The following is an 11,345-nucleotide window of genomic DNA, read 5'->3' on the forward strand; positions in this document are numbered from 1 at the left end:
TTATTGGCTATACAAAATCAATTTAATTGAATTGAATTGAATCTGGGGTGACAGTGGATAGAGAAGTGGGAGAGAAGTGTGGTTCTTTTATCAGGATCCGCTGTATGATGCCTGGCTCTGCTAGTCCATATCAATGTCACAGATAGACTCCTGATGGGTGGTTGTGAATGAGAATTTTTTGATTGACAGTTTGTCATATTATCTGTTGATTTTATTTATTAATCTTGTTTTGTTGTTTTACTAACATTTTCAAAATAAATAAATACAGACACTATGAAACAAAATGGTTGTCACTAGCCACTCATATTTATCATCCCATTAGTTTATGACTGTATGAAGATAATTGATAAATCTGTAATAGCTAGGTGTTAGGATGGCCACGTAGCGGCCGGAGTTTAAAAGTAGGAGGCTTGACACAGAGGTTATGTGCAGACCAGCCAGGTGTTTCTTCCACCAACAATTAACAAAGAAACATGAAACATCTCCTCAAACAATGGCGTCGGGGCAGCATGTGGTCCTGGCAGCAACACTGCTGGGTGATTACTGGCAGCCTTATATAGCATGCCCCTGACAAGGACCTCAACCTCACCACTGTATAGGTAACTCTGATAGAGAACGTTGTATCAGTTACAAAACAGGAGAGTAGTCTGACACTCGTAGCTGTGATGTTCAAACAAATGATTTCATAGTTAACTAAAGATTCTACGTGACCGTCTTCTTCAGGGTAATGGAGAGCACTTTCATCTTCCTGTGGTCAGCACCTCTACCACACTGGTGTGTGTTCCTCCTCTCTCATCCAAAAAACAGGAACAGGCGAACATCTGATGCTCCAATGTCTCGACATACACAACGGATGTCAGCAGTGAAAATGGGGGGGACATGGAAAGTGGTATCAATAAAATGGAGCATGAGGATTACAGGGATGTTGGGGTGTTTTCCCTTTGTATTGATGCTGTTTTTCTAGAAAGATTTTCCTTTAAGTTGCAGGCTTCCTCAGAGGTCAATTCTCAGACCATTTTTTCTTTTTTCTTTTTTTACAAATGCTCTCCTCAGGGCCCTTAATCTGTCAATTTGGTTGTGTTTTATCATTGCTACTCTGATGATACACAACTCACATACACTGTGACCATCACATCACAGTTAAACTGAGGTTTTGGTTTTCGCCCCAGACCAGCGCCCTACTAACATCCTCCAACACCTATAGATTAATTGGCCACTAATGGAAAACCTTTTGCAAAAAAACTTGGTGTCCCTTTGACTAACAGCAAAAATTGGATTAATACGTCGACAGACAGTTCAGTCAAGACAGACTCCTCACCGGAGGAATTTTGCAAAAGAAATGTGCCCACTGTTATCTTTCCAGCAGTTTGACATGGTTATCCATGATTTGGTGTCAGCCCACTTGGACCACTGTAATGCTCTTTGTTCCTGTCTTAATCATGGCAGTTAGTCCAAAAAGACTTCAGCAAGACTACTTACCAAGACCTCATATTGCTCTCACATCACAGTTCTGGTCTCACTTCACTGGCTCCCAATTAAATGAAGGATCCATTTCAAGATCTTCCTCTTCATCTACAAGGCTTTGAATAGTTGCTCCTTAATGTATGAGTAATCTACACAGGTCATATAGCTCTGCTCGGCGCCTCAGGTCCTCTGAACTAAGGCCTCGTTCAAGACAGAAAACTTGAGGGGACTGTCTGTCTTCTGTCCTGTTTCTCAGACTGTGGAGCAGTGCTCCCTGGGAGTCAGGTCACCAGACTCTGTTGGGTGTAAATCACAGCTGAAGACCGGTCTGTTTTCTAAGTGTTTTTGTGCTTTAGTCATTTACTCTTTTTTTTTTTTTGTGCTGGGTTTTTCCTTTTGTTTTGTTTTTATGGTGTTTTTTTCTCCTGTTTGTGTTGCACCCAAATTTGGTTCTTACTTTCTTCAAATATCTAAGCTTCTAAGTTAACTCCCTCCACCAGGTGGCATTAGTGATGCAGCAGTGATGCAAAGCCAACAGAGGTATGTCGGCCCCATATGTTAATGTTGTTTACAACATGTAGATGTCTCAAACAGGCTGCACCATTTTATTCAAAACGTTTTAACATCTTATTTAATGTGTCTTCTTTTTCTTCACCAATGTTTCAATAATTTATTTCTATTTGTCACGTGAAATCTCTCCAGTGAAACTCAATCTAGTACATCATTCACAATAAAACACAGCCTCTTTTTTTCCCCCCAGCGTCCTTGGACATCTGACAGCATGGCTCCATCCTGTTTTTATATCCGGTCCTATCCTCACTCTTGGTCGTGGAGCAGAGCGCTTTAGCAGACTCCTTAGTCTCCATACCTGGCTACAATCCACCTGCAGGACCCACAGCGTGGGTTTTATTGACAATTTTAACCTGTTCTGGGATCATGCCTCTCTGTTTCAAAGAGACAGGACTCCAAACTCCAAACAAGAGGGGCAGCCACATGCTTTCGGCCAATCTGCAGCATACGGTGCAGCAGTCGTCCACATGACTGGTATCATTTACTAACACCCAGCAGACAGATCCCCGTCTTCCTCTTCCTCCTCATCACAACCGCAGCACATGGAGTCCCATGAGCTCCCCCAACAGGCATGGCATCTGAGGCTTGCTATGAGCACAAACTGCCTGATAATGTTTTGCAGCTATTTGGCACATCAGCTGCTTACTCATTTAAGTCAGCCCCCTCAGTTGCTGAACCTGCCATAGAAAGCCTTGACCAAAATTAAGATGACCTACTCTGTCTGTGAGCCAGCAAAAAAAACAAAAACAATGAACCTGAATTAGGGCCAGACTAGTTACCATCATTTTCTCACATTGCCATTGACAGTTTTTTCTATTGTCTCTTTTTGGTCCATTGAGATTGTTAATGTTGTAAAGTTAAAACCGTCTATACAATTATTATTTTTTAAATGTTATAGTTATGGCAAAAAATGTTCATGTTTTACTGTGACTTGTTATAGACTCCTAAGTGGAGCATAAGGTTAGAAACTAAACCAAACTTAAGAACCTCTTAAGTAACTCTGCCAGAGTGTCGCTTTTGGGTCACTTTGCCGGTCCCAAGCCCGGATGAAGGAGGAGGGTTGGACGTAGCGCTAGCAATTCCACCCCACATAACAGTCTTTTGATTAAATTTGATATTCTAACATTTAACAATACAGAACAAAATTGATTGATGTAATGTGGGTCTATACAAAGCATTAAAGGCATGAAGTTATTTTAAGAAGTGATGGCCTATTTCAATGGCAAAATAAAAAAATAAAAAACAACATCTACATAAGAAAGTTCATTTGTAGTTCTAAACATATTTAGGGTGTTTTTTTTACTCACTCTTTAAGCTGTGTCCCAATCCAGCGGCTGCATCCTTCAGAGGGTGTATTTGTAGACCGATTACGTCACAGCGGCCGCGACGGGGCTGTCCCATTCCGAAGACTCCTCCTAATGCGGCCGATGAATGCAGCCTACTTTTACCAGATTGGGAGGATACAACTGATGGAGCCTTCACGGCCCAAGATGCATTGCGTGCCGGTGAAGTTGATTGTTTTTTTGACATGGAGACTAGAGGACCAGCAACGGGAGACAAGGGACCTGATCAGATCACACTGATGTTAAAATGATCGGTTCATTTACGTGACGCCATTAACTAACCAGCTGATGCTATTTATAGCAGCTCGTCCATTTTAATCTTCTAACCTAGCTTTACCTCTATTTTATCAGTTTTTTTTTTTTTTTAACTGTCTCTTGTTTGCACTATACTCTATGCTGCTGTAATCCTGTAAATGTCCCCGCTGCGGGACTAATAAAGGATTATCTTGTTTTATTTTATGACAACCGATTGGGACATGTCTCATCACGTTCATGTCCCCGCCGGAGCGTTGCATCACGTTCACCGGAGCGTTGCTCTTATTTTGAAGTCGCTCTTACCGTAATGTCTGGTGTATACACGAACAGCACTACAACGTGAGGGCTGGCTTGACCGCAGTAGCGCACGGAGCAATTCAGGTTACAAGTCCCGCCTGCTGCGACTTTTGAGCCTTTGGGGAACCGACCTTTCTGGTATTTTGGGGATTTCCTGAAAACACTCGCTACTGCTAAGCTAAGCTAACTAAACTAAACTAAACCTAGTTGTTTGCTTTGACTATCACCAGAAAATGGCACTATTGTCGCCAGAACGTAACGAGACGCTGTTCTAGAATGTGTCATCATGTTTCCGACGCTGACTGTCTTTGGTGAGTATCTTACAGCAGCCTTTAACCCTCACACACACGGAAATAAAGTAACGTCACGTTTTGTTCAATAGGCTTTGTCGCCATGTTCATGACTCCAGGACTCTGCTGTTCATCTAAAGAATATCAGACAAGAGATGGACAATGTTGTCCGATGTGCCACGAAGGTAATTCTGAGTATAGGCCTGTGTTGTTTGTGACTATGTACTACTGTGAAGAAGAGCAACATGGCGAAGTGAAAGCAAAAGTCACCTCATTAAAACACAAATGGATCAATACATTAATAAATGAAACGAAATGAATACCACATGAAACATATTACATTTAAAGAATAATACTGCATGCAAATTGTATTCCAAGAAAAAATGTAATGAAATTGAAAAACTTCCTCTTAATGAACTGGTTTTGGTAATAGTTGGGACAATAAGCCGACTCCTTTTAATTCTAACCTGGTTTTAGAGGGAAGATATCTTCTATTAAAGGGCTTTACATTTTAAATTCTACATCAGAATGTCCAGATATTCTCTGAGCTACACTCTGACATGTAATTAATCTGAAGGAAATTAGTTTGTAACTATTTATTTTTAAATATAATCTAAAATACGAGGGAAGTTTGCTCATGAATGAGATTTTAAAGAGCTTTAATTCTGAAATTCTACATCTGAATGTCCCACTTTCTTTCTGAGTGGTCTGCTATTAGTCTGAAGTGAAATTAGTCTAATCTGATATTCTTTCCTTTTAAATCTAATCTCGTATTACAGGTAAATAGGCTCATGAATAGGATTGCATAGGGCTTTAATTTTCAGAATGTCCCGATATTGGAAGAGGTACCTTACGGATTGTTCTGCTATCATTATTAAGCGATATTAGTTGGTGACATGGGCAATATATTTTCGATATTATGTTGTTACTGGTAAGTTTCTTTATACGTTCGCTAACATTTAATGTCTTTACACTTTTCATTACTAGTTAAAGTTAATTTGAGACAGCTCTTTTTTATGTTTTTTATTTCATAGTTATAATTAATTTTGTAACTTGTACAACATATGACACTGAAGAGGTTGAAAATGTCATACCAATAAGACGGACCACAGTCTAATGATTATGGGCCTGCTATGTGTCCAAGAGGAACAGAAACAGACAACGAGGATTAGAGGAAGTCACAGTCATCAGAGAGACGTTGTGTGAGGAGAGCCAGTATCTGGCATCGGCATTACACAGGTTTTTGTTCTCAGAGCCTTCATACAGAGAGTCAATAGCAGAGGTAAACACCAGGCTCTGTAATACCACCACACACACACACACACACACACACACACACACACACACACACACACACACACACACACACCGCAAGAGTCTTGACATTGATCGCAGTTCTCAGTATATTAGTGACTAAAGCCTGATACATTATTAATTTCTTTAGTATAAAGTCAGATCAAAATAATGTTGATAAAAACATTTTAAACACAGCAACAGATATTTGCAAGTTAAAGTTACTCTAATGTACTGTGACGTCACAAGTGCGGGTGGGGTGGGGTGGTGCAAGGGAGTGAACACAAAAACAGGCAAAAAGCAAAAGGTCCTCAGAAAAAGCGAAGTTTTATTCTTTTATAATTTAACAACTTGGGTAGTTCTGTTATCCAAACAAAAATACAAAACAACAAAAAGCGTCCAAGTGGAGATAACAGTTTGTTAAACTGAATAACGTTAGAAATAAAAGTCAACTTAGAGTGTCCTCGGTTTCACTGGCTACCGGGCCTTCTTCCTTTTAGTTCTTGAAAATTGAAAACACAGCAACAGATATTTGCAAGTTAAATGTATTATAATGTACTAGGTGTTTGAGAATAATGGTTATTTCCCATCATGCCTTGATGCTAAATGAGTGTTGAATGTGTGTTTTTGTCTTAAACAGGTACAGTTGTTCGAAAAGACTGCACTCGTCAGACAGGGACACGGTGCAGCCCCTGTGGGAACGGGACATTTATGAACAGACCCAATGGCCTGAATAAATGTAACCCCTGCACCCCATGTGACCAAGGTATGACCATAAAGAACTGATTAACACTCCTGTCTTTCACTCTAGTCAAAAACCTTATTCAGTTTAAATATGACAAAACTGCTATATGGAAAATCTTTGAATCGAAACACAATTTAAAATTATACAACTAATTGCAGTAAAAAAGTATAGATAATAATAATTGTGTTGTAGCAGGTATGTGCTTTATTTATATGGAGCCTTGAATTCACCACCAGGGAAATACAGATCTGTACAGTGATTATTGTCAATAATATATTTTATGGACCACAAAAAAAGTTATTATAAATATAAAATTAAAACTGAATGTGTTTCTAATGTTTGTATGTGTTTAAAATAAAACAGTGAATGTACCAATGTATGATTTTATTTCCATAAACTGTCTCTTATGTTGAATAATTGAATTCCATAATGTAATTGCAAAATGACATGCTTTTAAATGTAACCTTTTGTTATCGCAATTACTTAAATGTCTTTCATATTTCATCTCGCATTTTAATTCACTGCGCTAACACTCAGTTTCAATTTTGTGATTGATTTCCTTTAAGAAAGTTCTTTTCATTTTAACATGTGTAAGTGAGTGAGCTCCTAAAAAGTCATTTCAACCCACAGAGCAGCTAAAGGAGCTCTAATTGGCCAGCTCCGATGTGTATCTCAGGTAGTTTGGCCAATCAGAGAGGGTGCGGCTCTGTGGGTCAGATTTCATTCCATTTGTCCGTAGCAGTCCACCAAGTAGCACATAATCACATTATTTCATTAATTACTAAAGGTCCAGTGTGTAGCATTTAAGGTGATCTATTTTATGAAATGGAATATAATGTAAAAATAAATATATATTTCTTTAGTGAATCATCACATTTAAATGAGGATCATGTTTTTGTTAGCTTATGGAGTCAGCTATGCTGCACCGCCATGTCTCTACAGTAGCCCAGACAGACCAAACACTGGCTCTAGTACCATTTATAAATGTTTGTTTAATAATAATATCATGTCTATCATTCTGTTGGCTTTTAGGTAACGGTCTCTTTGCCAAACAGGGCTGCACAGCAGCAACAGACACAGTCTGTGATGTTGTAAATGGATATTTCTGCAAGGCCTTGATGGATGAGTCAGGATGTAGTTCTGCAGAAAAACATACGCAGTGTGGACCCGGTCACAGGATAAAAGCACCTGGTAAGAAAATCTCCAGTCTGACATTGAGTACGTTTACATGCACACTTCTGTCCTAACAGTAACACAACACATGGTGTAGCTGGTTATTCAGCTCCATGTAAACACGGTGCTTTTAGCATGCAGACCATCATTACATTGAGTATCACCATATGTTCTACTACGATATGGAGGATCAGCTGCAGTAAACAGAAACCTCTTCCAGTTTCTTTACTTTATACATCATACACCCTGATCATAGCTGGGATACTAGTGTGCATGAGAAATCCCTCAGTGATAACACACAGTCTGATAACTGATGGATGTTCACTGGATGTTGGGTTCCTGTGTAATTAATCTAACCTTTGTCTGTTTCTCTAAGGAACCAGCAGAACAGACACAGTGTGTGAAAGCTGTCCGTCCGGCTATTTTTCACTTGATGGTGTGAATTGTACAGTTTGGACTCTGTAAGTATTTGTCTGTTAAAGGAGGGTTTGTTCTGCCCTGTGGCACAAAATGACCACTATATTTATTCATGCATATCTGTTTTTTTTGTGATGAGTAGTTGAGTTTAATGGCTTCAAATATGTTCAAATATTCTCTTTTCTGACAGTTGCTCACAAACCCAAATAAAGATCAAAGAAGGAAACATGACCAGTGATGTCATCTGTGAAGCTGTTACAAGACACCATTACTTTCAGTATAGCTGCATCAATACTATTCACATTAACAGTTGCTGGGCTTGGGATCAAAGGGATCAAAGGTTTGTGCTTGTTCTGCATCCCTCATTTGACTGGTTTATATTTTACATAATTTCTCTCATTTGCTTCTGTTCATCGCCTTCAATTGGAGGTCGCTAATGGTTTTTAGCTGATACGTTTCTTTTCTTTGTATTTCAGGCGGACAATCATCAATAAAAAATGAGGTATGTCGGCTCCATATGTTAATGCTGTTTACAACATGTAGATGTCTAAAACAGGCTGCACCATTTAATTCAAAACGTTTCAATCATTTATTTCTATTTGTCATGTGAAATCTCTCCAGTGAAATTCAATCTAGTCGGCAAAACACATCATTCACAATAACACACAGCCTCTTTTTTTCCCCACCAGATTCCTCGGACATCTGACAGCATGGCTTCATCTGGATCTCCAGAATCCAAGGACAGAGGACATCTGGGGTGACAGTGGATAGGGCGACTGTCGCTCAGTGTTAGAGAAGTGTGGTCCTTTTATCGGGATCTGCTGTTCGATGCCTGGCTCTGCTAGTCCATATCAATGTGTCTTTGGGCTTCGCCAGCAGTGTATGAATGAATGTGTTTGAATGTCAGATAGACTACTGATGACAATTTCTTTTTTGACAATTACTCACATTATCTGTTGATTATTTGTTATTCTTGTTTTGTTGTTTTACTACATTACATTACATTACAGTCATTTAGCAAACGCTTTTATCCAAACGACTTGCAATAAGAACTAACATTTTCTAAATAAATAAATATTTTCTATGAACACTATGAAAGAAAATGGTTGTCACTAGCCCCTCATTTATCATCCCATTAGTTTATGACTGTATGAAGATAATTGTTAAATCTGTAATAGCTAGGTGTTAGGATGGCCACGTAGCGGCCGGAGTTTAAAAGTAGGAGGCTTGACACAGAGGTTATGTGCAGACCAGCCAGGTGTTTCTTCCACCAACAATTAACAAAGAAACATGAAACATCTCCTCAAACAATGGCGTCGGGGCAGCATGTGGTCCTGGCAGCAACACTGCTGGGTGATTACTGGCAGCCTTACAGGTGCATCTCAGTAAATTAGAATATCATGGAAAAGTTTGTTTATTTCGATAATTCAATTCAAAAAGTGAAACTCATATATTATATAGATTCATTACACACAGAGTGAAATATTTCAAAGGTTTATTTCTTTTAATTTTGATGATTATGGCTTACAGCTAATGAAAACAAAAAATTAGGTATCTCAGAAAATCGTGGGCGCTTGCGGCCCAATCCACCTAGAGGGCCGCAAAAACTTTCAGTTTTGCACCTGTGGGCCACGAGGGCCGCGGGACCGCAAAGGTTATCAATTGAAGACACCAGAGATATTACTGTTATCCATTAGATGCAATATAGCTTCCCACCACTTGGTGGCGGTAATGTGTCAGTCAGTTGTTTAACGAGCTCCAGTAAGTCAGCCGCGAAAGTTATGGAGAAGTATTTTAAACGAAAAAATGAAGAAAATGGTGCCAAACCCTGCAAAAGTCAAAATTTTGCGCAAGTACAATCGTGGCTTCATTAAGTACGGCTTTGTGAATAATGAGCCCGTGTGTGGAGTGTGGGCTAACGCTTTCCAACGAAGCGCTGAAGCCTTCAGAACTACAGCGCCATCTGGAGGCCAAACATCCAACGCTGGTGGGAAAGCCGGTGGACTTTTTCAAGAGAAAGGAAAATGGACTACAGATGCAGAAAAGGTCTATCGTGTCACTGACTGGCAACTCCAAATGTGCTTTGAAAGCCAGCTGCCTCGTAGCCAGACGTGTGGCACAAAGTAAGAAACCGTTCACCACAGCGGAGGAGTTGGTTCTGTGGATATGTGCCGTGAGATGATTGGAGAAGAAGCTGCAAAGAAGCTGCTGACCATCCCACTCTCAAACGACACTGCGAGTCACCGTAACAGGCATAACGGCGTCAGGCAGATACTTGATCGTGCACCAGAAGCTAAATGGACCCACTGTTTTCTCCACCGTGAAAGCCTTGCAGCAAAACATATGTCACCAGAGTTGCATGAGGTGATGGATGTAAGTGTGAAAACCATCAACTTCATTAAAAGTAGAGCTGTGAACTCCAGATGTTTTGCCAAGCTTTGTGAGGACATAGAAGCAGATCATGTCCAGCTGCTCTATCACAGTGAGGTGAGATGGCTCTCAAGAGGACTGGTCCTCAAGCGTTTGTTTGAACTGAGGAATGAGGTCTTCTCTTTTCTCACTGAGAAAAAAATCTCCTCTGGCACATTACTATGCCAACACAGAATTCACAGCTGAACGTGCCTACCTCTGTGACATGTTTTCACTGCTGAACCAGCTGAACATCTCACTGCAAGGAAGAAACAGCAACATATTTGTTGTTGCAGACAAAGTTCAAGCTTTCAGGAGGAAACTTGCTTTGTGGACTAAGAGGGCCCAGGAAAAGAGGATGGACATGTTTCCACTTTTGTCTGACATTTTGGAAAACTCTCCTCAGGTGAAGATCAGGGCCTCAGTCTCTCAGCACCTCTCACAACTGGCAGAGAAATTTGATGAATACTTTCCTGAGGATCCCAGAAACATACACATGTGGATTTTGGATCCATTTTCTGTGGATCCCACTGAAAATGATGTTGCTTTGCCCTCACATCTGGAATCCCAGCTTCTGGAAGTTTCCACCGACAGCACTTTAAAGTTGCAGTGGGGCGAACTGGAACTGGGCTCCTTCTGGATTGCTGTCTCAAAGGAGTACCCATGTCTAGCACTGAGGGCTGTGAAACTCCTTCTCCCATTCACAACTACATACCTGTGTGAATCAGGATTCTCCACTGTGGCCACAACTAAGACCAAAGCCCGAAACAGACTCAGAGCAACACTGGAGGCTACTCTGAGAGTGAGCCTTTCCCCCGTTCCACCCAGACTGGATCTGATCGTGTCTGAGAGGCCCAAGTGTCTCATTAAGAGGTGAACATAAAAAGGTAGTTGTAACTGTTGTGACTGTTGTTCTTGTTCATTATATATAAATAAATGTCTTTGTAATGATCACATTGTATCATGTCATTTATTTGACAGGGTTTTTGCTTGTTAAACTGTAAGTGGATTTGATTTAGTTATTGAATACAAATCAAACCAAGAGTGAGATCAATTAGTTAAACCAATACAGTGTTAATATTTGAATGG

The 11,345-nt window shown here is 40.1% G+C and overlaps 1 pseudogene; it reads left to right on the forward strand.

Moving 5' to 3' along the window:
- Positions 1–3,991: 3,991 nt before the first annotated feature.
- On the forward strand, positions 3,992–8,942 carry LOC129099959 (tumor necrosis factor receptor superfamily member 14-like; annotated as a pseudogene).
- The last annotated feature ends 2,403 nt before the right edge of the window (positions 8,943–11,345 follow it).

Source organism: Anoplopoma fimbria, chromosome 12 (genome assembly GCF_027596085.1).
Source record: "Anoplopoma fimbria isolate UVic2021 breed Golden Eagle Sablefish chromosome 12, Afim_UVic_2022, whole genome shotgun sequence".
NCBI lineage: Eukaryota > Metazoa > Chordata > Actinopteri > Perciformes > Anoplopomatidae > Anoplopoma > Anoplopoma fimbria.